Here is a 27396-nt window from a genome sequence, read left to right as displayed (position 1 = left end):
ATTTAAATTTATTCAGACGAACAAATTTTTTACTCTTCGGCAGCCTCTGGTCGGACCATTCCACCTTCTACATCCCCAAGGTGTGTCATCCTACGGATACTGCATCATATTTCTAAGCTACCCCTGGCTTTTCTGTGTCCTTCCGCCTTCACGTTCTTGCAAGTCACCGTGCCGTCCTACCGCGCCCGACTCAGCTCTTAGCGTAAGCCTTCGACATGCTACCCTCGCTCTGGCCGTCGACCTGTCTGCTATCCCGCTGCATTCTAATCGGCGCTCGCTTAATTAAAAAGGATATAACTGTAGTTTCATTGCCCGTACAACAACTGAGTTTCTTTCGGAAGCCACCTCATATTCTTAGCTATCGAATGAAGTTCTTAAATCTATTGCTTATCTGAAGCGTGGTCATTCGTGCCCAGCACATTGCCACGTTTCACCCCGCCTCCATTGTTTGTGTAAAATAAGCTTGCCTTTTTCAGAAAGAATATACATAGATATGTTACTTCAGTAGTGCTTCAAAATTATGCCTTTATGACCCAGTTTCAATGTTTCAGTACCATGTTTCTCATTTGGTACACGTTCAGTCTTCCTTTTCTATGATTAAACTTAATACTAACGATTTTCATTTCTCCTTCCGACACACGAATTACCATACCACTTAATACTATTGTCACTTAAATACTAGAAACCCATAACTTTATTATGAGATACTATACAGATAGTGATTTTGCACTGTGACTAGTATCATTTTACGACTCCAGTGTCCGATTACTGTGGTTTTGTTGCCTATTACACCATCTGTGAACTTACAAAATCTACTGATTTGAGGCCTCAGCGTCATTCATGTCACGACTTACAATTCTTTTTCTGTTTACTTTATTTGTTACATTATGTTATATATTACTCCTTTATTCACAACCTTCACACTGGCATATTACTTTTGTATGGCTACCAGAACCGCACTATTAGCTACTATAGTGTGCCCTTAAATTTTTGAATCACTTTAATATACCTAATATTTTTCCAAGACTTTTCTAATGTGTCTCGGCGCTCATGGCTGCTCAGTCCATTCCACACATCGCACAGAACTCTACTTTTACATCTTACAACTGCATCATAACGTCTTGCTCCCTTAACTACTCCTACAGAAAAACTTTAATGTAGTGCTTCTTTAATAGTTAGTGCTTTCTATGTGCTCTGATCATTATTCCTCATATTTGCTCTCTACTTCCAATTCGACTCACATTCCAGCAATGCTTTGCGTATAGTACTAGACTCGATCTTCCTTCAACGTAAAAATCAAACCTTTTCTTTAAATAGCCCTTTACCACACGTAAGTTCTGTTATTTTGCATTTCCACAACCACGTCGCTTTTACACTCCTGTTGAGAATCTTTGATAGACAAATGGTTAGTAGAAGAGACTGAAGCACAGAAAGGAAGAATTGCTTCAGACTGCAGAGATGCGCACAGTCGCAAACTATGAAATCTCTCGAAGACTGAGAGACTCCCTACGTTTAATTATCACTCTCTCCACTCACGTACCTCTTCAATTCTATTACGTTCCTTAGTCCAAAAACTCGTTTGGAAACAGGATACGCTAGCAGAGGCTGTCATGTTTCCACGTATAGGAGGAATTAGCATATTTCATCAAAATATAGGAGGTATTAGAGATAAAGTTAGTGAACTGCTTATAGATGTTGGCTCTGAAATTATTGGTATGTCGGAGCACCACTTAATTAATTTGGCAATTCAGAGGCATCCACGATACAGATTAGCTGGCTGTTTTTCAAGGGGTTCCTTGCGGGGTGCGGGAGTGGCTATGTACGTAAAAAACAGTATTCCATTTGAGTCCATAGACGTGTCACGGCACTGCACTGAACAGATACTTGAATGTCGTGCAGGAACAGTTGAGTTTAGCGAAACTAAACTTCTAATTGCTGTTGTTTATAGGTCCCCTAACTCTTACTTCAGAGCATTTCTGCTCAACCTAGAGAGGGTTCTTGCTTCACTTTGTAGGAAATACCAGAAATTAGTTATTTGTGGTGACTTCAATATAAATTTCGTGTATGCCAGTGCAAGACAAAGAATGTTGGTAGATCTCCTAAATTCATATGATCTGATGCAGACTGTGTTTTTTCCAACTGAGGTGCAGGGGAACATGAGCACAGCTATAGACAATATTTTTATTCCTTCTCCATTACTACATGGACATTTTGTTAGTAAAATGGTGAATGGCCTTTCACAACATGATACACAAATTTTAACACTAAAATACTTTTGTACTCAACCAAATGTCACATGTTATTACAAACTATGTTAGAAAGTTAATACCACAGCAATAGAGAATTTTTTAAACCTTGTCAAGGAACGAGAGTGGCATGATGTTCATAGTGCCAATAACACAGATGATAAATATAATGCTTTCCTTAACACATTTCTCATGCTGTTTGTGAGTTGCTTTCCATTAGAACGTTCTAAACGGGGTACTTGCAGTAATAGGCAGCTCGGGTGGCTGAGTAGTGGGATAAGGATATCATGTAGAACAAAGTGAGAATTATATCAAAAGGTTAGAAGTAGTAACAATCAAGCAGCAGTAGCCCATTACAAAGAATATTGTAAGGTGCTTAAAAATGTTATTATGAAGGCAAAGAGTATGTGGTTTGCAAAAAGAATAGCTCATTCACAGGATAAAATTAAAACCATATTGTCAGTTGCGAAGGAAGTGTCAGGTCAGCAGCACATGGTCGATGATATAAACTAAGTTCGTAGTAAAAATGTTTCTGTTACTGATAAATCAGATATATGTACAGTATCTAACAATAATTTTCTGAGCATTGCTGGTGAATTAAACAACCATTTAGTTCCCAAATTGAGATTTTCACTCTGCAGCGGAGTGTGCGCTGATAAGAAACTTCCTGGCAGATTGAAACTGTGTGCCAGACTGAGACTCGAACTCGGGACCTTTGCCTTTCGCGGGCAAGTGCTCTACCAACTGAGCTACCCAAGCACGACTCACGACCCGTCCTCACAGCTTTACTTCTGCCAGTATCTCGTCTCCTGCCTTCCAAACTTTACAGAAGCTCTCCTGCGAACCCTGCAGAACTAGCACTCCGAAAGAAAGGATATTGCGGAGACATGGCTTAGCCACAGCCTGGGGGATGTTACCAGAATGAGATTTTCACTCTGCAGCGCAGTGTTAGTTTCTACAGGGAATCATATAACTTTCATGCCAAATGCCTTTCCGATATTGATGTCTGAAATACCCCTCTGTGATACAGACTAGGGAGAGATTGAGTCAATAATTAAATCAACGAAGCCTAAGGACTCTCATGGATATGATGGAGTGCCTCGCAGAATATTAAAGTACTGTGCTGCACATGTTAACCCTGTATTTAGCGGTATTTGTAATTCTTCCGTTAGGAATGGTCAGTTTCCTGAACGATTAAACTACTCTGTAGTAAAGCCTCCTTATAAAAAGGATGAAAAGGATATTGTAGACAATTTTAGACCTATTTCGGTGCCATCAGTGTTTGCTAAAGTTATTGAAAAGGCTCTGTGTGTAACGATAATTGATAATATTATATCACACGATTAGCTATGAAATGTACAGTTCTGCATTAGAAGTCTTTTACCAACTGAAAATGAAATATGCTCATTTCTCTGTGAGGAAGAGGATAGGTTAAACAAAAGGTTTAGAACGCTAGGCCTATTTTTTTAATTTAACTAATGTGTTTTATTCTGTTGATCAAAAAATATTGCTCCAGAATTTGTATCATTATGGTATACGGGGAATAGCTCACAATTGGCTCATCTGTTGCTTTAGCAACAGACAGCAAAAGGTCATTATTCACAATGCTGAGAATGGCTGTGATGCGGGGTCTGAGTGGGGTATAGTCAAGTGTGGTGTGCCCCAGGAATCAGGGTTGGAGCCACTATTGATCCTTATTTATATAAATGATATGCCCTCTGGTATTACAGGTAACTATAAAACATTTGCTGATAACACTGCATGGGTAGTAAAGGTTTTTGTGTGCAACATTGGCTCGGTTTCAAATAGTGCAGTTCATGACCTAAGTTCAAGGCTTGTAGAAAATAAACTAACGCTAAATCACAGTAAGACTAAGTCTTTACATATTCTAACACACAATTCAACAAAACCTGACGTTTTAGTTTCACAGAATGAGCATATGATTAGTGAAACTGAAAAGTTCAAATTTCTAGGTGTTCAGATAGATAGTAAACTGTCGTGAAAAGCCCACGATCAGGATCTTGTTCAAAGACTTAATGCTGCCATTTTGACTATTCGAACAGTACCTGAAGTAAGTGGTTGTTCGACAAGAAAATTAGTCCACTTTGTCTATTTTCATTAGCTTAGGTCGTGTGGTATTATATTTTGAAGTAACTCTTCCCATTCTAAAAGGACATTTTTGGCTCCGAAACGGGTGGTTCGGGGGATAAGTGGCGTTAGTTCACGAACCTCTTGTCGACCCTTGCATACGAGTCTGGGCATTTTGACATTGGCCTCTCAGTATATACAGAGTGAGTCATAAATAAGTTTAAATATGTCCAGGACCGCATGCTGCCATGTGTAACACGTGATTAACGTTGTTAATTTCGATCTCCTCGGTGTACCGTGTACGTAAAACAAAGATACCTGTTAACCTTTGAACGAGATACCGACGAACCTCACGATCACGACATGTCGTACACCCATAGAGACAACACATGACACACCAATTAGCTGATGTGTATCTGCCAGAGTTTGAAAGATAAGAGAAAGAACTAATCCCGTCGTAATGTATGTGAAATTGTATCAGATATTGTGAATCACACTTTGCTGGCGGTAACGGAGTGTACAGTCCCATGTTAGAGAATGTATAACCTGTAAGCGGAAAGAGTTGTCAAGAGCGGAAGTAAAACCGTGGCGTGCATGACGTGTTACAACACCTCTTCTCTGCCTCGTGATGACTGGGTGTTGTGTGATGTCCTTAGGTTAGTTAGGTTTAAGTAGTTCTAAGTTATAGGGGACTGATGACCATAGATGTTAAGTCCCATAGTGCTCAGAGCCATTTTTTACAACACCTCTGCGCTGCTCACTCTGTCCGATACTCGCCGTATCGACAGCTGCTAACGGCCGCGTCGCAGTGTTACTACAGTAATATGGCAAGTTTCACAAACGAGGAATACGCTGACATCCACCTCCCCTACGGGCTTGCTGATCGAAGAGCTGACGTTGCAAGGTAACTATATTACGAGAGGTTTCCTGCCCGGCGCCTTCCATCCGCAAAAACGTTTCACTCTGTGGACAGGCGCTTGAGGGAGTATGGTGCATGTGTAGCACCTCCAGGATTTAGTGGTCATGGCTGACCGTCTACGTACAGTGAGGATGACGAAGAAAAAGTGTTACAAACTATTGCGGAGTACCGAACAATAAGCACCAGGCGTCTCGCCATTGCTGTCGGAATGTCACAATCTACTGTTATGCGAGTACTCCACAGAAACCATTACCATCCTTTTCGCATGCAGAAGGTATAGGCATTATTGCCGGAAGACTACGGGAGGAGGCTGGACTTCTGCAATTTTATCCTACGGCGTCAGACCCACGACCTGCATTTTTCACGAACAATACTGTTCACAGACGAAGCCTGTTTCACGAAGGAGGTTATAGTGAATATGCATAAATGGCACGAGTGGACGGAAGACTACGGGAGGAGGCTGGACTTCTGCAATTTTATCCTACGGCGTCAGACCCACGACCTGCATTTTTCACGAACAATACTGTTCACAGACGAAGCCTGTTTCACGAAGGAGGTTATAGTGAATATGCATAAATGGCACGAGTGGACGGAAGAAAACCCCTACAGCACAGTGATACGAGGGAAACAACAACGATACGGTGTAAATATCTGGTGTGGTGTTATTCATCACCATCTCATAGGGCCACATGTGCTACCACAAAGGTTTACAGGAGAGCGGTATCTGCGTTTACTGGATGCTACATTACCGGAATTGTTGGGAGACGTTAGTTTGGCCTCTCGTATGAACCTGTGGAACATGCGTGATGGTGCCCGCGCTCATTTCAGGGGCACAGTGCGATGCCACCTGGACAATGTCTTCCCTTCGAAATTGATCGGTCGTGGATGCCCTGTAGCATGTCCAGCAAGATCGCCAGACCTGAATCCACTGGATTTCTTTCTGTGTGGCATCTGAAATCTGTTATTTAAGAAGGAGAGATTGTTGATTTCAACATCCTTCAATTCAGAATACAATATTCCTGTGCTATTACGCAAAGAGGTAAAGACATGTTGGATCGTATTCAGCAATCCTTCCTGCGAAGAGTGCAACTTAGCCACACACATCGTGACCGTCATTTCGAACAGTACTTATAAACCGCTACTGCAGCTTCTGGTCATGTGTTTCTATGTTAGTTTCGATTTGTACAGCTATTATGTGTTCGTTTGTATTAACTGCGACATACCTGTGCAGTTGTAGTTTTTATTCTCCATCTATGTACTTGTTTCTTAAAACTAAGTCTGCGCCACAAAAACCAAATTATAAAACATGCATGTACAGTAGTGCAGCCCCTCCTCACGTTCCCTTCCATATGCCAACTAGCCAAGATACATAATATCGGCCAGCATAACCGGTACGAGACAGATGTGGGCGCTGTCATTACTCGCAGTGTCACGCAGACCGTCGCTTGACGCCGCATACCTCGCCTTCTCGTGAGCGGCTAGACTACCTACAACACTGACTTGTTGTGCCGTGTTGCCGATCTGTCCCCTTGCCCACTGTCGGCACACAGTAACACCCAAAAGTTCACTCCATATTTCCAGATTTTTACCATTCAATTCCATTTTCATTTATTGACATAGCAACATGCGGAAAACGAATTATGTTTGTAGCTCGGTGTGTGACAATTTGCACTACACATTTTTCCTCATTTATCTCTAGCCCTGTATATTCCTTGCTGTCATTTCTTGTTAGCAATATTACCTTCTTCCCAAAAATAAGCAGCTTTGACTCAGGTTATACTCGGCAGAAATCAAACTTGCATGTGGATCGGACTCCCTTAACTCTTGTTCAGAAAGGTGTGCAGTATACTGCTGCATCCATTTTCAATAAGCTACCACTCGAATTCAAAAATCTTAGCAGTACTCCACGCGTTTTCAAATCGAAACTGAAGACTTTCCTCATGGGTCACCCCTTCTATACTTTTGAGGACTTTCTTGAAAAAATAGGCTGATTCTTGTTGTATTGCCGATTGCGTTTACTTAAACTTATTGACTGACATTTTTGGGTTCATAAACATTTTATATTTATCTGTTATTACTTTTGTGTTGTAATTTCATGTACTGACACGTTACACGACCTTGAAGATGTGCTCCTCAGTTTGGTCCTATGGAACTTGACGTGTAAGTAAATAAAAAAATTCATTATCTTTTGGAACACCTTTCTCGCTTGCTCTTTGGTCTTGACTAGTACCAAATCCCCTGGTTTAAACACAGTTACTTGAGCCCTAGCATCATTCCCTTTCTTTCTTTCAGCTGCCCGTCGACGCATTCTTTCTCTGGCCAACTTTTCTATTTCATCTGTAGCTAGAAGTCTGCTCTCTGGAAAAACTACTTCACCCCCAATAACATTCATTGGTTTATGTCCAAACATTAATTCACAAGGCACAAAACCTGTTGCTTGATGCCATACATTATTGATAATTTCTTCGAAATCTAAAATAAAGTTTTCCCAAGTAGTTTCTCCTGTGATAATAAGTCCTACATAACCAGTTCAACTCCTTCATGACTCGCTCATTGGGGTTCCGTTGAGGGATATATGGCGACATTCTGACATGTCTCAGTTCATGCTGCTCCAACATTTCTGTAAATCTGTGGGCTGTAAACTGAGCACCACTGTCTGACAATAAAACAGCTGGCTTCCTCAATTGCGCAAAATAGTCTTTCTCCAGTTTTTCAGTCAGTATTCTGGCATTCGCCCTCCTGATTGGGTACAAGTTTACGTGTTTCGCAAACACTATAAAAATATAGGTACAACCACGCCTGGATACTGGGAGAGGTCCAAATAGTCCACTGCAATCAATTCTCGAGGTCCTTCTACTTGCGCATTTTGTCGAAAACCTTGAATGGGAACCATAACTGCTCACGCCTTTTGACACTGATCACAAGCTTGGACTCACCTATGCACCCTTCGCCCCATGTTTTCAAAATTACCACTTCTTGTAACTTTGCAATGCACTTTCGTGTCCTGCAATGTCTATAACTTCCGTGCACAATGTCCATTAATTCATCTACATATTGCTATGGAAAACAGAGTTTCCACTCCTCCTGATCCTCTTTCTTCCTCCAAAACAACACCCCTTGATGAATTTTATAAAATCTTTTCACTTTTCCCTGTTGACTTGATCCTAAAATTTGCTTAACATATCTTAAATGTTCGTCCTGATTCTGCTGTCTTCTTATATCCTTACATACTCGCCTAATTACGATGTCATGCTTCGATCCTCTCATCATGAACACCCACAAATCATCCAAGTTTCCCTTTCTCTCAACCTCTGTGGAACGAGAGACCAATAGTCCAATAGTGATAGACGAACTTCTGCAGAAGTTCCATGGACTAAAATTTTTATCGTCCATGGATGTGACCTGTGGATATTGGTATATAAGGCTAGCACAAGATACGAGGAAATACACAGCGTTCCTACATAAACGAAACTGTTATCAATTTTGCATCTTGCCATTTGGTCTTAACATTTCTGTGTGTGTCTTTGCAAGAGCCATGTACCAGGTGTTGGGACCGGAACTAATGGACCAGCTTACTGTGTATATCTACGTTACAGTAAAGCCACAGAGACAAATGGTTCAAATGGCTCTGAGCACTATGGGACTTAACATCTATGGTCATCAGTCCCCTAGAACTTAGAACTACTTAAACCTAACTAACCTAAGGACAGCACACAACACCCAGTCATCACGAGGCAGAGAAAATCCCTGACCCCGCCGGGAATCGAATCCGGGAACCCGGGCGCGGGAAGCGAGAACGCCACAGAGACATGGGAGCAGAATTGTGCATTATTGGAAAAAGTACTGGTGGCCATGCAGCAAAAGGGTATGCAATTTAAGTTTAGTAAGACAGATTTGCCGAAGGAAAAGATTGAATAACTGGGGCATATCGTTGATCAAACAGAAATACAATCCGAGGGTGGAAAACTTAGGGCCATCGAGGAGTTTTCTCGGCCAAAGAATAAGGAAGATTTGAGGGCTGTTTATGCACTGTTCTGGTTCTATTTGCGTTTTGATCTCTCGTTTCACAATTGTATTCAATATCCTCGCAACCAAGACAATTCGCACACTTCCATCCTTCTTGGGTACTACAAACAACGGATTCATATATTCACTACTTGCTCTTTCAATGACCCCCCTTGACAACATGCAGTCTATCTCTTCTAGTACTTCTTTTCTCTTTCCTAACGGTATTACCTAAGTCTTGAGAGAATAGACCTCATGTGGCTTAATTGTTAAACTGCACTCGAAATTCTGCACCTCACCTGGTACATCAGAAAGACTCCCCAATGCCTTTTTACAATTTCACTCACTTCCCTTTTCTGTTGTTGAGACAAACTCTCCTACTCTGACATCCTCTCTTGTATTTTCTCCTGAATAGTGTCCACTACATTCTTACCTCGACTCAAGCTATGTACCTTTACTAATTTCGCCTCTGCTGCAACGCCTCTCTCTTCTTCGTACTGTGCCTCCTCATGACTATTACATACCTCCTTGTCCTTAACAAAGGGAACCACTAGTTTTCTACCCCAAATTGGAATCTCAACTCATAGTCTTCAGAATTTAGTTCACCTTTAAATGCTTTCAGGAAATCCATACCCACCAATAACCTTACATTCAACCTGGGAATGAGAAAAAAGGAATGTTCTACCATTACTCCTCCTAACTGCACTGGCACCACTACTTCCTGTCGGATAGCCTTCGACAACTTTCCAGTAGCACCACATATTTTCACTGGGAACACTAGCCACACTGCCCATTCTCTGGCAAACTCGCAAAGTACTCTTCCGAAATTCCGGAAATTTCCGATCCGCTGTCCACTAACACATGACTTGTCACTCCACCAACCTGCACCTCGACAATACGCTCACTATCTGCAACCATGGGAATGGCTTCCTCCTCTGCTTACAAATCGGCAATTATCTATCGTTGGCCAAATGCTGAATGAAACAGCTCTAACATTTCCAGACTAAAATTTACATACCGGCCCCCCGAAGAACCTTCAAGCAATCTGTCATGAAGCGACAGTTTACACATACGTTCAACTTCTGCCCATTCAGTGCGAGATTCGAGGAGATCAATCTTAAAGGTTGTTCGTGTTGGTTATCTCCATCAAACATGAACTCAAAAACAACGTGGCTCTCTAGCTCACCAAAGTTGGCACCTTCCTGTAATGGTTCTTCCCCTTGCGTGGGACCGACTACTACTGGTCTTCTCTTTCTCTCTCCTTCTACATTCGCTGCGCGTACATACGCTACCACCTACGTCCAGCCAGCACCAGCTGTCTCTCTCCACTCCAGCGCACCTTGCCTGTCTCTCGCATTCTAGGCACGAATGCCTCTCCTAACAAATCTTACCAGCTGTACGTCTTCTCACATCAAAGGCCGCTGCAGCTGATTAGCGTCACGCAAATGTAAACGCTCGAGTCTGTCTAAGAAACTCACATATTTTTCATAGCTGTCCCGTAATGCTGCTACCAGTTCCTTCCTAACATAAAAAGGTAACATTCGCTCTATCCCAGGGCAAACAACTCGACCGCCATACCTCCATCTACATGCTTTATGCGGCGCCACCACCAATCACAAAACTGTTTCATAGTGCCACACTCTGCTTGGTGCTCCCTGCCTCTCTGAAAATCCACTAACAACTGTTGCTGAATTTCTCCGGACCAATATTCTTCTAAAAACCTTCTCTTAAAACCTGTGAAATCCTTGCACTCAATAGCCACCTCATTAGCCCTCTGAAAGGCATCACCCCTTAAGTGATTCACTACATTCGAAATTCGCTCTCATTCCGTCCAGTACTCTTGCATTACCGCATCAGATTCCTTAAGGAATACTTTGAGATTACTGTTTCCCTGTGGCTCGAAGGTACTAAACTTGTGATACTGAATAAACGCTGTTTCTGCTGAATTGGTCGAAGAAACCTGGCCTGCCCTGTGGCCAGTTTAGCAATTGCTTGCTCAATTTGCAATACTCAAGCGTTCATCTGCTGATTATGAACCTCTTGATGTTTCTCAAACGAGACACACGTTGCTCGACTAGTGGCCAATACCTGAATAGTACCTTTAACATGCAGCTTAAAACTAGTAATTTGTTCAGATCGTATCTTACGTTACTCACTTCAGTATTTGTTTTCTTTTCAAAACCACTCTGTTTACCTACCAACTCAGTTGTGAAATTCTGATATGCAGTAGCATGCTCTTCCAATGCTTTGGTTACTTTATCTCACCTCTCCTTGTGCCCTTTAATAAATTCCTTCTTCACTTGGTCCAGATCAGTACCCACTTTATCTACTACTTTTTGTAGCTTAATGTCTACTTGCTGTTCCAATTGCAACCGACACTGAGTGAACTGCTCAACGATGTCTTTCTTCACCTCCTCACGCAAATTCGACACTTCCAATGCAATAATGGAGCTTACTTGTTCATTACCTAGCTTAATATCTTTACTGGTTACTTCCAAAAATTGCGTCAGATTTGCAAGAAGTGATAGCAAGAAGACATTTTTCTTTTCCCCTGGTACTGCTAAATCGTCTGGTCTACTAATGATTATGCCGTGCCTCAGGCAACCTCAACCCTTCCACTCAAGTTTAGTGGCACCTCTTTTGTCAGTTCGTTCTCTACTTTGCTGTCCACCGCCAATAAAATTCTCATTGAATGCAGATCTACGTTAAACGCATATCTACTGCTCAATTCTCTCGTTATACCATCCATTCTAACAACCTCCTCAGTATTACCCTTGGCTTTTCCTGCAATGCTACTTATATCCTGCTCAGCTTTTCTATTTTATAAAGTTATAATTCTGTTCAACAGTTGGTATAGTATTCGGTTCCTTAGATTTCGCTAACTTGTCTGACATACTGCCTGGTTACTGCACTCCCAGCGTTTCTCTGGTATCGCCGTCCTCTTTGTGCGGTGCTTCTGCACCGGCTCCGCCCTTGCGCGGTCTGCTTTCGGCGGGTCTTCTGCATCCACCGCGCGGTGTCGCCGTTCCTCTTTGTGTGATGCTTCTGCACCGGCTCCACCTTCACGTGATATGCTTCCTGCGGGTCTTCTGCGTGCATCGCGCGCTGTCGCCGCTCCTCTTTATGCGGCCGTTCAGCTGCGCCCCAGCTAAGCTCCCAGTCTGCTGTGGCCGCTGTTTTGCTACGCAACGCGCGCCCGAACCACTGCTACTACGCTGCCCCTTTCGATCGGTACTATCTGCACGTAATAAGCATGCAAGCCAAACTACTGAGCCACTCCGCTGCTGCAGTTACTTACGGTACACTATCTTCCTATAACGTTTATCCTTTTACATAAATTACACTGGCTAATAACTCCGTCTACCGTTCTTATTCTGCAACGACTATTTAGTCATCTTTTACGTTCCTCACACACTTTACTGGCCATCTCTTGTAGCATTTTCTTCAAAAGCTTCCAGCTTTGATAAAAGCGTTTATAATCTAGAGTCACGGTGGTCTCAGAATCCTTCGATACAATTTATTACAAAAGAGATTGCAAAGTCGTAGTTCACATGCCAGAATCCTGCCAGATAGTCGTCAGACTGATATACTCCTCTAAGTGGGTTCAAGACCACTGTGCGATACCGATTACATTTGGTTGTGGTCTCAATACGGCTAATCCCAATTGTGATCATATTAATATAATTCACTCAGATGCCACACAGGTCTTTTAATGTACAAGGCCAGGAACTTTTATTACCTGATACCACAGAACTCAGTCTTTACTTACACTTGATACCCCATATAAAACTAAATATGATCATAACCAATTGGTCATAATGATCATCGGCAGAAAACAAAAACAGAATTGCAACAGCCGGAGCGAGCACAGCAGTTGACTTATCTCTTCGAATGACTGTCGTGTTGTTGCATGGAATAATCCTTGCTCAGGTGCCTATTTGCGTCTGTGCCTCAGTAATTATCACATATTAAGGTAAACATTCACTCACAGTCAAAATAACTTCCCAGCCTATGGTTCAAATGGCTCTGAGCACTATGGGACTTAACTTCTAAGGTCATCAGTCCCCTAGAACTTAGAACTACTCAAACCTAACTAACCTAAGGAAATCACACACATCCATGCCCGAGGCAGGATTCGAACCTGCGACCGTAGTGGTCGCGCGGTTCCAGACTGTAGCGCCTAGAACCGCTCGGCCACTTTGGCCGGCCTCTCAGCCTATGCAAACGTTACTTTGTCACGGTCCTATTCAGATTTAGACAAAAAGTGAAGCTTAGCTTGTAATCTTGCGGGAGTGCAATTGCCGGCCATCCATACTGCTCCACGGTCTGACAATTAGTTCTCCCCCACGAAACCGCTTGGGACATCTGCTACCACCTTTTTTCTTAAGCAGACAAATTTTACCTTATACTTTCCCTGTTGCTTTCTGCGCATATATACTTTTTATTTACACTCTTCTGCCAATTTTACTTTTGCGCTCCGCTCCAGTTTAAGCTCCTTGAAACTACCTACTTTTCTACCCTTCGGCAGCCTCTTTCGGACCATTCCACCTTCTACATTCCCAAGGGGTGTCTGCCTACGGATACTGCATCATATTTATAAGCTACCCCTGGCTTTTCTGTATCCTTCCACCTTCACGTTCTTGCAAGTCACCCTGCCGTTCTACAGCACCCGACTCAGCTCTTACCGTAACCCTTCGATATGCTACTCCCGCTCTGGTCGTCCACCTGTCTGATATCCCACTACATTCTAATCGGCGTTCGATTAATTAAAAATGCTGTAACTTTAGTTTCATTGCCCGTACAACAACCGGGTTTCCTTGGGAAGCCACCTCATATTCTTATCTGTCGAATGAAACTCTAAAAACTATTGCTTACCTGAAGCGTGGTCATTCGTGCCCAGCACATTGCCGGGTTTGACGAAGGGGACACATCTAAACTGATGTTTAGTGATGTTTAGTGATGAGCACCACACTCCCGTTCATCTTCGGGGTTGTCAGAAATGCTCGTATCCTCTTACTGTGCTAGAGGTATACACTTACGTTAATGGGAAATTTTTGCTGGATTAATGGTAGTCATAAAGAAATTCCAGAAGCACAACACAGCGCTGTGATTGAGTCTGCAGATATGCAAAAGACAAAGTGTTCATTTATATATATATATATATATATATATATATATATATATATATATATATATATATATATATAAGGGGCCAGCAAATGAAAACGAGACAAATGGGAAGAAGAAAGTACGGTGCTCATTATTTCAAAAGTAATCGCTGTAGCTCTCAATACATTTATCTCATTGGAAGACGAGACGATCAGTGACTTCAGGGAAAAATGTTTGCGATTGCTTACAGAACCATGATAGTACCCAATCGTAAGCCTTGTTGTCCAAAGCATTCCAAGGCTGCTTCGAATACGCTGCAGAAATTTTGCTGGAAAGCCCTAACACATACTCCATAGAGTCCCGGTGTCTCCATATGTGATTTCCATATTTTTCGTGCCCTAAATTAAGATAACATAGCTGTCGGTTTGCTTTGGACAAAGCAGTGCAGGCCTAGGTACAATCGTGGTTCTGAAGGCATTTTTCCATTTAGGCTCTGACCACTTTGTCTCACAGTGGGATAAACGTATTGACAGTCATGGCGCTTGCTTTTGAAATAATGAACAGTTTATTTACTTTTTTCCATCGGTCTTGTTTTCATTTGACTGCACGTTATAAAAAAATAAAGGATGACTGCATAACATTTTCAGCATTGTGACATTACTTGTTGCTAGGGGATGGTATATAGAGCCATTGGTGTATGGAATTTTTGCAGCTGAAGTATAGGAGGCTCATTTGGTGACCCTAATAGTTATTCAAAGAAGTTGTTGATTGGAATTTGTACGGAAGAGTTGAAATTAATAGTCCATTTTTTATATCGTGAATCCAATGACTGCCAGCTATATCGGCTCTCATGACGTGCTGTTTCACCTGACAAAAGTCACTTGGGCGGTAAACCCATTATAAATGCAAAAGCAGTTTTTAAGTCTTTGGTACATCCTATATGCTCAATATAATGAGGACGTAGCCAAGACTAGCGACACAAACGTTCTGTCATCGCGCGGTAGGTCGACCATGCGTTACTCACATTGTCCCAGATGACAGTATGGTTGATAACGGCTCGATTTTCTCCTTTTATGTTTAAAAAGCATGTCGAAGACTTCTATTCTCGTTAGATCCTGTCAAAAACATACTATAATGACACAGCGTAGCAAGTGGTAAAAATTAGAAGAAGTTTACTAAAACTCATTCACACTGCCACTGGAAAACTCAAGACATGGCAGAGACAGAGGCAGAAGCAAGAAGCAAGTCACTATGTCGCAAGTACGTCACGTCATCGATACACTATGACACCATCTGTCGAGTGAGGATATGCATTCAGTAGAAAGGAGACTGTGATAGAAAACCACGGGAAAAGAGACAAGTGTATTCCCTAGCTCGTGAGACATGTTGCATGAAACTCTCTTGCACAAGAGGACATAGAGAGAAACGAACACAGTAGTTGACGGTATGCTAAATGAGTATGGGAGAAAAAGGAAGTCACATGCAGTCATTACGATCCGAGCCCCATGTCATAGCCTCACGTTAGTTCCCTTTAAATAGCCCAGTTCACCAGCTCTCGTCCTGAGTTCATCACTGGGATCGATGACATTCACAGTAACAGCACCCAATTCCATTATTACTTCACTGTAGTGAAACTATGTATGTTCTTGAAGCTCCAGCGCAGACTATGAATCAGCCAAAAATTTAATCAAGATGATGGTGCTTAACTGATGATCTTCATGCAGCTCGCTGCCTATTGTTTACTGATGAAGGAAATGGCTGTCTCCTGACAACACCACATCACAGGATGCCGCCAACATTGACGTTCGACATGGAGGCTAGTAAAATGATCTCTGGGAGTCCATATGCCTGTTAAAAAGTCGTTTGTCTCTGGTGCTAAAACTTGCCAGAGGTAGGAAGGATGTAAAACCAACGCTCGACTACCAACGTCAGGTACAATGTCAATGAGTCATCAAGGGGCATTGTAGTATTCGGAATGGGACCACAGACACTCCAGCAGGGAGCCCCAGACCACAGACCACTTCACATTGGGCAATGGCCGTGCTCAGCTTGGGCGTGCATCCGTGAAGCTGACTGGACAGACGTCAGTCAGCTAGAATCCAAAACGGAGTGAATTAGCAACGGTCGAGTGTGGTGCAGAATAACGACGACTTGCAAACAATGAGAACAAATGACTGAACTCTAATAACGTTTTATTAACGTCGTTGGCGCTTCAGAGGTTTCCAACAGCTATTATGACTTCACGCAGGGGTGTGTCCGCTCGGAACTCTGTAAACTGCTACCAGGAGCGTGCACTTTGACGCCATGCTCAGAGGATTTGGCGTCGGAAGTGTTCGACTCCAGCACATGGAATTCGGAGGCAGTGATCTGCATCTACGACGTTCACACGTGTCAGCATTAACCCCAATGTGATAAGCACAAAACACATTTTTTCTCTTTCTTTGGATGTGGTATGGCAGACTTTAGGTGTAGTGATGTGCGTGCTAGTTCCAAAGTATCTTTTGTAAAATCTGCGTAACCTGTTGATTTATCAGAGTGTAGAGCAAAATTGTAAGGAGACATATTTGACAGCGGTGAGATGTACTATTTGTAATTTAGTGGACCATAGTGAACGATACACTAAGTTTGTAGCAATAACTTGTTCTACTTATAGACGGTATGTTCACGCAGCAGACGAATATAATGAGTGTCACTGCGCGATGAACAGGCAAAAGAGGCACTTTCGTATATTGTTACATTTTTCTTGTTTGCTCTACGTGAAGCACATACTTTCGGTATAAATATAAGATAGTGGTAAATCGCAGGAAAATGTTAGTCATTGGGTCAGTTGCTGCAAGTGACAGTATAACCCATCTGACGAAACAACTGTCACAAATATTAGAGGAAAATGCTCAACGGGATTTGTGCCATGATGACTTGATGGTTCAATTAGAATCTTTGCGGGCTGTGCAAAATCGACAGTCGGATTCGAGTGTACTTAAGTCGCTAGTAGTATTGCTCCACTTTTCAGTAGAGCCTTCAGTACTAACCTAATCACACTCTTCTCCTGCAGAACAACAGAGGACGTAACGACATTCATTAATGATGTATTGTTTGCAGTTGGAATGAGTAACTGGTCACATGAAACTATTCTGCGGATGGTCAGTTTACGCCTGATGGGTGAAGACAAGGCATACGTGACGTATCAGGAAGTTCTGAGCAAGGCAAGTAGATTCGAGCAATTAGCGGAAGGTTTGCGTCAGAGATAACACAAGCAGACTAGTGCTAGGTATTTTACAGAAAAATTGAGTGGTTTTACGCATGAGGCAAATGAGACTGTGGAGACTCTTTCAAACAGAATCCGTAAAGTAAATACGCGAACATATGAGCTGACAGGGAAACCAGAAGCGTATTGCGTCGTACTCAGGGAGTCAGGAAACAGTGCTCTCAAAGTGTTTTTTGCGAGGAATTCCTGCGGAGATTTCTCGAACAGTACGAATGGCAAATCCAGAGGATTTGGCTACAGCACTAAGTGTTGCCACGCATTTTCAGGAAATAGATATTGCTACGTGAGTATGCAATGATAAACCAATTTTTCCTTATGAAAAGAACTGTTACCGTCATTGGAAGGTAGGGCAATTGCAAGTGCAATGCAGTCAGGCGTAATGTTACATATGTGGGCGTTTTGGCCACAAGGCAAACGAGTGCGGGAATGGAAAGTACGATAGCGAAAATTAGCAATCTATAACGTTTAACAAAACCAGGGTCTTTCGTCCATCGGAAAATATTCACACTAAGTCAGACTACTGCAAACACTAATTCAGAGGCGGCCTTTGTAAATGGGAAAGAACAGTAAGGAATGCTAACTTTTATCGATACTGGTGCACATGTATCTGCGATTAGTCCAGACCTCGTGGGTAGGAGAAGACTACTGACTCCAAGGTATAAATTAGGTGGAGTAGGAAACAATGATTACGTATCGTTGCAGACAACGAATCTCGTTTTTAGGATTGGAGCTATTGAATTTTGTGAGCAAATGGAAGTGTTGCCAAATGCGGGACAAGGATATTCGACGATTCTGAGATTTCCCTTCCTGGATAGGCATAACTCAAACATTGATCTTGCACAGCGCAGAGTTGAATTCGGCGGGAACTTGTTTCCGATGAGTGCAACTGCTGTAAATCTTTTAGTATCATACGATATACTTATTGCTAAGGTGTCGCCAACTGAAATGCGTACAAGTACTTGAAAGATAATTACACATGACAAAGTACCTGTTCGTACAGGGAAATTGGTGCGGGTGTCTGCAGATGTCGATGTGTCAGAGTGCAGTTTATGCGTGGTTGAGCCACTGCAGAACAATGAAGCACTAGATGAAGTGCATTGTTTTGCACGAAGAGACGTTGCACGTGTAACCAACGTTGAAGTAGGACTGGTGATTCCGGTAACCTTTGATAACTTTGGGACAGATGAAGTTAACATCCCGAAAGGATTAACTGTAGTGAGTTCAGAGATACATGAGGATGAGGATGTCGATGGATCACGAGGTGATCTAAGCATCAAAGAAGCTGTCAACGTCACGTGAAAGACAGAGGACGGAGAGTCTTGGAATCACTGTTTTCACGAAATTCAGATTTATTCAGTTCAGACTACCAGCAATCTTCTATCACTGCATGCCAACAGACGATAATCAACCAGTCTCTAGGAAACCATACAAAATAGCAAAAGACCTACAGCAACTAGGAAACGAATTTATAGATCAAAAATTGCATGAGGAGATTATCGAGAATAGCAACAGCCCGTGATCAGCAAATTCTACTATGGCGTCCCAAAATTTAGTTACAGAAGTCGGAAAACAGATTTTGTTGTGACTACCGTTACTTGAACGCATGAACCACAACGGATGCATATCCGATCCTGAACATCATGGATACATTAAACAATCCACTTAGGTGTAAATATTGTTCTACGCCTGATCGTAGAAGTGACTATCATCAACTGGACGTGATCTCCAAAGTCGGACCCAAAACAGCTTTCACAATACCTTCAGGTCATTACCAACGTGAAAGACTGCCGTTTGGATTGACAAATGCTCTGGTTACATCCCAACGCCTATTAGATGGGGTACTTCGTGGATTAAAACCAAGAATCTACATGGTATATCTTGAAAATATAATCATTTGTTTGCGAACTATAGAAGATCATGTTAAACATATGGATGACGTATTTAGTAGATTGACCGCAGCACACCTTACACTTAGTGTGGACAAATACCATTTTAATCAGACACAAGTAAATTGTCTTGGGCGTATTATCATTCAAGATGGCTCCTCGACTTATTTCCGCCGTATGTGATTTTCTGAAGCCACAAGTTACTAAACAATTGCAGCTATTTGTTGGATTATACAATTATTATCGTAATTTTGTGAAGGGATTTGCTGAAATTGCACAACCATTATCTAAGTTGATACGAAAAGTTGTTAGTTTTTAGTTAACAACACAATGTCGATTGAGAAACTCAAGGAGATACTAATATCGTATCCTGTGTTAATATTTACTGACTTTGAACAGGAATTCACATTACCACTATGTAGCAGCAGTGTGCACCCACTTCATTTCTAGTAAAAATGGTGTCCGGACAAAAGAAAGCGTTTTGCGTTCTACGTTTTGCGCAGCGCGGACTAGTAATAACTATTCACCGTGACTTTCGTGCTAAGTGTGATTTGGATCCTCCTACAGGTCAGACCATTAGACAATATCATGAACAGTTCCGAGAAGCAGGTTGTTTGTGCCAAGCCAAATCCCCAGGCCGTCCCAAGTGCTCACCCAGAAGTCGAACGTATCAGCCATAGTTTCTCAAGGAGTCCGTAGAAATCAGTTCGATGTGCAGCTCGACAGCTCAACATACCCCTGATGTCCTTCTGGCGTGAGTTGCGTCGACGTTTACTCATGAAACCACACAAAATTCAGCCACTGAAAGGTCGTCGTGAGGGTGACAAACAACAACGTGTGGTGTTCTGTAATTTCGTTCTTGGTAAGATGAAAGACGACAGTTTTCTTCCACGCTTAGTGCTTAGTGACCAGGCATCCTTCCGTTTAAATGGAAAGGTGCACCGTCATAAGGTGAGATTATGGGCTACGGAACAACTATATGAAGTGGTACAACATGAGAGGGACTCTCCAGAATTTCATGTGTTTTGTGTAGTTTCACTGGAAAAGGAGTACGGTCCATTTTTCTTTGCCGAGAACACTGTTACAGGAAGCACATATCTCGGTATGCTTAAAAACTTTCTTTTCCCACAGTTGGAGACTGATGGGAACGATTTCATTTACCAACAGGATGGTGCATTGTCACACTGACATCTGGAAGTGTGGGAATTTTCAAATCAAAGGGTTACTGAACATAGATCGATCGCAATGGACCAAATGATTCAGCTTTACATTACTGGCCTGACTGTATATGATTATTTCTCGTGGGTATTTATAAAATACGCTATTTATTTGCCTCCGTTACTAACAACAATGCATGAACTGAGACATCGCATAACAGCAGCTGTGGAAGTTTTAACTCAAGACATGCTCGCTGCAGTGTGAGAACAATTTGAATACTGCACTGACGTATGCCGTGCATCACAAGGGGGCATATTAAACACCTATGAAAAGGCATGAAAAAAAATTTTTAGTTTCCTGTTCATCAAAACACTAAATTCATTGTATATGTTTATTAGTTTCAGAAATATAGAAATGCTAAATCGGATGATTGTTTTTGATACACCCTGTACAGTATTTTAAGTCAGAATGTTGATGGGAAAGAACAGCGGGTAGCATATGCCCCCAGGCAATGGAATAAGACTGAAATAAATTATTCCACAACTTAGAAAGACATTTTAGCAGTTATTTATGGAATCTCTTATTTTCGTTGCTATTTGTACGGACGAGAAATTCAGTGGTTATGAGGGCTGAAAGATCCATCAAGTCCAAATTAATGACATGGACATTAAAATTAAGTGTGTTCGTTTACGAAGTAGCTCATAAACCAGGTGTTAAACATACGGATGCTGATACCTAAGCAGGAAGATAGGAGTTTTACTGGTAGTAGATGGTAGCAACGCACATTGGATAAAGGTACAATCAGCTGACCGTTGAGTGCCAATTCAATTTCAGTTTGAAACACAAGAAGGCTTATTATTATGCAGATCTACAAAGTGCGAACCTTGCGTTGTAATTCCTGCAGCTCTGAGAATGGAGGTATTATGTCTAGCATATGACATTCTTATCACGTCATGGAGGGATAATAACAACTGATAGACGTATAGCTGAAATATTATGGTGAAAAACACGTCGCTATGATCTAGAACAATATGGAAGTAACTGCATCCCGTGTGCACAAAGAGCTGATTGAAGTCATCAGACAATTCTGTTACACTATCAGAAGCTGATAAGCCATTTTCTATCCTAGGATTGGATGTTTTAGTAATGTTAAGTAGAACCCAAGCAGGTAATAAATAAGTCCTTCTAATGTCCGATAATCAGATAATTTTTCACGATATTAGGTTATGGTAGCCATCCCAGATCACAAGGCTAATACGGTAGTCAGGCCATGGTAAACAATTGGTTAGTACTATCTGGCGTACCAAAAGCCAGTATTACCGACTAGAAAACTAAATTTGTGTCGAAACTAATAAAACCGTTACGTCGCATTCTGGAAATACACTCCTGGAAATTGAAATAAGAACACCGTGAATTCATTGTCCCAGGAAGGGGAAACTTTATTGACACATTCCTGGGGTCAGATACATCACATGATCACACTGACAGAACCACAGGCACATAGACACAGGCAACAGAGCCTGCACAATGTCGGCACTAGTACAGTGTATATCCACCTTTCGCAGCAAAGCAGGCTGCTATTCTCCCATGGAGACGATCGTAGAGATGCTGGATGTAGTCCTGTGGAACGGCTTGCCATGCCATTTCCACCTGGCGCCTCAGTTGGACCAGCGTTCGTGCTGGACGTGCAGACCGCGTGAGACGACGCTTCATTCAGTCCCAAACATGCTCAATGGGGGACAGATCCGGAGATCTTGCTGGCCAGGGTAGTTGACTTACACCTTCTAGAGCACGTTGGGTGGCACGGGATACATGCGGACGTGCATTGTCCTGTTGGAACAGCAAGTTCCCTTGCCGGTCTAGGAATGGTAGAACGATGGGTTCGATGACGGTTTGGATGTACCGTGCACTATTCAGTGTCCCCTCGACGATCACCAGTGGTGTACGGCCAGTGTAGGAGATCGCTCCCCACACCATGATGCCGGGTGTTGGCCCTGTGTGCCTCGGTCGTATGCAGTCCTGATTGTGGCGCTCACCTGCACGGCGCCAAACACGCATACGACCATCATTGGCACCAAGGCAGAAGCGACTCTCATCGCTGAAGACGACACGTCTCCATTCGTCCCTCCATTCACGCCTGTCGCGACACCACTGGAGGCGGGCTGCACGATGTTGGGGCGTGAGCGGAAGACGGCCTAACGGTGTGCGGGACCGTAGCCCAGCTTCATGGAGACGGTTGCGAATGGTCCTCGCCGATACCCCAGGAGCAACAGTGTCCCTAATTTGCTGGGAAGTGGCGGTGCGGTCCCCTACGGCACTGCGTAGGATCCTACGGTCTTGGCGTGCATCCGTGCGTCGCTGCGGTCCGGTCCCAGGTCGACGGGCACGTGCACCTTCCGCCGACCACTGGCGACAACATCGATGTACTGTGGAGACCTCACGCCCCACGTGTTGAGCAATTCGGCGGTACGTCCACCTGGCCTCCCGCATGCCCACTATACGCCCTCGCTCAAAGTCCGTCAACTGCACATACGGTTCACGTCCACGCTGTCGCGGCATGCTACCAGTGTTAAAGACTGCGATGGAGCTCCGTATGCCACGGCAAACTGGCTGACACTGACGGCGGCGGTGCACAAATGCTGCCCAGCTAGCGCCATTCGACGGCCAACACCGCGGTTCCTGGTGTGTCCGCTGTGCCGTGCGTGTGATCATTGCTTGTACAGCCCTCTCGCAGTGTCCGGAGCAAGTATGGTGGGTCTGACACACCGGTGTCAATGTGTTCTTTTTTCCATTTCCAGGAGTGTAGAATGGTCACATACAACCCCGTTCCGTCCTCAGACAAACGGACCGATTTAATGAGTTCACCGAACTTTATCCAGAAGGTTACGCCATTACGTAAATGCGCAGCATTCAAATTGGGACATTTTTTAAATTTTGTTGTTAGTGTAGTTAGTTCAAAAGTTTATAAGAAGTAATACAAGGGTGTAAAATATTGTCTCCTTTTGATGGAGCTCTACCCAAACTGGGAACACAGGGAAAACCAGTCAAAAATTTTGCGAAGAAATTGAGAAAATTGGCAAAGGGTAAAGCATGCCAATAGAAAAGCTTTAGAGAAGCAAGAACTTATTGGGCCACTGATGAGTAGACTGCCACAATACAGAGGACAACAGAGGGTATTACTAGATAATCCATATAGCCCAAAGGACAAAACGAAAATGTTTTTAACGAAATATCATGGACCTTATCAAGTTATCGAAATTACTTCGCCAGTCAACGTAAAATTACGATTGTGAACAGGAGCTTGTATAATCGCTGTAAGTAGAGTCAAACCGTTTAGAGCTGAGATTGACGAATTGCCACAGAATCCTTCCACTGTTGCAGAAAACGAAGAATTACCAAGAAAAAGGAAATGTCAAGGTAACGTACCTTATGCACTTGAAACTCCGTCCGAACAGGTCTAGAAAGACCGTAACGGTACTGGCCGATCGCCGTGTCATCCTGAGCCTACAGGTGTCACTGGATGAGGAAATGGAGGGACGTGTGGTCAGCACACTGTTCTCCCAGCCGTAGTCAATTTTAATGACCGGAGCCGCTACTTCTCTATTAAGTAGCTCTTCAGTTTGCCTCGCAAGAGCTGAGTGGACCCCGCTTACCAAGAGCGCTCGGCAAACCGAAATGTCATCTATCCAAGTGCTAGCCAAGTCCGACAGCGCTTAAATTCGGTGATCTGATGAGAACCGGAGTTACCACTGCGCAAGGCCATTCGCAACTTATGCACTTAGGTCTTGGAAATAGCGTAAATTTCATGTGAAATACACATATGATATTCGTTAGTTGTTTAGGCTAGTCTTAATTTTCTGTAGTTGTCACGTTCTGTGTGTATGTACTTGTATAAAAGTGGGAGGTTATTGGCGGAACTTCCTTTTCTATCAGGAATTAAAACTATCGAATGAGAAACTGAGGACTCGCTTGCGACAGTTACCAGAAATAGTATCATGAACGATAGTAAGGAAAAAACTATGTTGGTTAGGTGGAGGAGGGAATTTGTTAAAAACTGTGTTTGGAAGAACAGATAATGAAGATATCAAGAATTTAAACAGCAAAATTTGGAAATGGATGCTCATAGAAAGTGACGAGGTATTATTAGTCTCTAGGAGGAGAGATACTCATATCATTGTCACTGTAACAGGTTTAAGGGATTGTATTGGAGAAAATATTATTTTTCCAATAAGGGTGTTACAAACAAATAACCAGTCATGTGAAATTCCGTTTTTCTTAGGGAAAGGGGGAAGCAGCACAGTGCGAGAAAAAAGTCGTATCTCCTGAGCCAAAATTCCCGAAAATTAGAGATCAATGTATGTACTCCATATTTACAATTGAAACAGTAATCACAATCATCTAATGAATCTAGAACGGCAGCGCAATAGACTGTTAATCAATGGAACTATAGCCGGCCACGGTGGCCGAGCAGTTCTAGGCGCTTCAGTCCGGAACCACGCAGGTTCGACTCCTGCCTCGGGCATGGATGTGTGTGATGTCCTTAGGTTAGTTAAGTTTAAGTAGTTCTAAGTTCTAGGAGACTGATAACCTCAGCAGTAAAGTCCCATAGTGCTCAGAGGCAGTTGAATAGAACTATATGTGAAATAGCCGGAAGACAGTTTCACCTTCCAGCTACCATCAGGGCTACAGCAATGATTAACGTGTCCCAACAAATGTTATATTGGCCGAAGGAACCTCACACCTTCAGTTCCACTTTACTACAATCCCTAGACGAATTAACAACTTTAGAAAAAGGATAAATTTCATCAGTGAAATAGTGCAACATATGATACAATATCGTGAGGAACATAGACAAAATAAAGTTATTTCTACGACAAGTGACGGCCAGGGTGGCCGAGCGGTTCTAGGCGCTACAGTCTGGAACCGCGCGACCGCTACGGTCACAGGCTCAAATCCTGCCTCGGGCATGGATGTCTACATCTACATCTACATTTATACTCCGCAAGCCACCCAACGGTGTTTGGCGGAGGGCACTTTACGTGCCACTGTCATTACCTCCCTTTTCTGTTCCAGTCGCGTATGGTTCGCGGGAAGAACGACTGTCTGAAAGCCTCCGTGCGCGCTCGAATCTCTCTAATTTTACATTCGTGATCTCCTCGGGAGGTATAAGTAGGGGGAAGCAATATATTCGATTCCTAATCCAGCAACGCACCCTCTCGAAACCTGGACAGCAAGCTACACCGCGATGCAGAGCGCCTCTCTTGCAGAGTCTGCCACTTGAGTTTGCTAAACATCTCCGTAACGCTATCACGCTTACCAAATAACCCTGTAACGAAACGCGCCGCTCTTCTCTGGATCTTCTCTATCTCCTCCGTCAACCCGATCTGGTACGGATCCCACACTGTTGAGCAATACTCAAGTATAGGTCGAACGAGTGTTTTGTAAGCCACCTCCTTTGTTGATGGACTACATTTTCTAACGACTCTCCCAATGAATCTCAACCTGGTACCCGCCTTACCAACAATTAATTTTATATGATCATTCCACTTCAAATCGTTCCACACGCATACTCCCAGATATTTTACAGAAGTGACTGCTACCAGTGTTGGTTCCGCTATCATATAATCATACAATAAAGGATCCTTCTTCCTATGTATTCGCAATACATTACATTTGTGTATGTTAAGGGTCAGTTGCCACTCCCTGCACCAAGTGCCTATCCGCTGCAGATCTTCCTGCATTTCGCTACAATTTTCTAATGCTGCAACTTCTCAGTATACTACAGCATCATCCGCGAAAAGTCGCATGGAACTTCCGACACTATCTACTAGGTCATTTATATATATTGTGAAAAGCAATGGTCCCAACACACTCCCCTGTGGCACGCCAGAGGTTACTTTAACGTCTGTAGACGTCTCTCCATTGATAACAACGTGCTGTGTTCTGTTTGCTAAAAACTCTTCAATCCAGCCACACAGCTGGTCTGATATTCCGTAGGCTCTTACTTTGTTTATCAGGCGACAGTGCGGAACTGTATCGAACGCCTTCCGGAAGTCAAGGAAAATGGCATCTATCTGGGAGCCTGTATGAAATATTTTCTGGGTCTCATGAACAAATAAAGCGAGTTGGGTCTAGCACGATCGCTGTTTCCGGAATCCATGTTGATTCCTACAAAGTAGATTCAGGGTTTCCAGAAACGACGTGATACGCGAGTAAAAAACATCTTCTAAAATTCTACAACAGATCGACGTCAGAGATATGGGTCTATAGTTTTGCACATCTGATCGACGTCCCTTCTTGAAGACTGGGACTAACTGTGCTCTTTTCCAATCATTTGGTACCTTCCGTTGCTCTAGAGACTTGCAGTACATGGCTGTTAGAAGGAAGGGCAATCTCTTTTGCTTACTCTATGTAAAATCGAATTGGTATCCCATTAGGTGCAGCGGACTTTCCTCTGTTGAGTGATTCCAGTTGCTTTTCTATTCCTTGGACACTTATTTCGATGTCAGCCATTTTTTCATTTGTGCAAGGACTTAGATAAGGAACTGCGGTCTTCCTCTGTGAAACAGCTTTGGAAAAAGGTGTTTAGTATTTCAGCTTTACGTGTGCCATCCTCTGTTTCAATGACATCATCATCCCGGAGTTTCTGGATTTGCTGTTTCCAGCCACTTACTGATTTAACGTAAGACCAGAGCTTCCTAGGATTTTCTGTTAAGTCGG

Source organism: Schistocerca nitens, chromosome 3, assembly GCF_023898315.1.
Source record: "Schistocerca nitens isolate TAMUIC-IGC-003100 chromosome 3, iqSchNite1.1, whole genome shotgun sequence".
NCBI lineage: Eukaryota > Metazoa > Arthropoda > Insecta > Orthoptera > Acrididae > Schistocerca > Schistocerca nitens.
The sequence above is the reverse complement of the archived record's forward strand: the minus strand, read 5'-3'. Positions refer to the sequence as shown.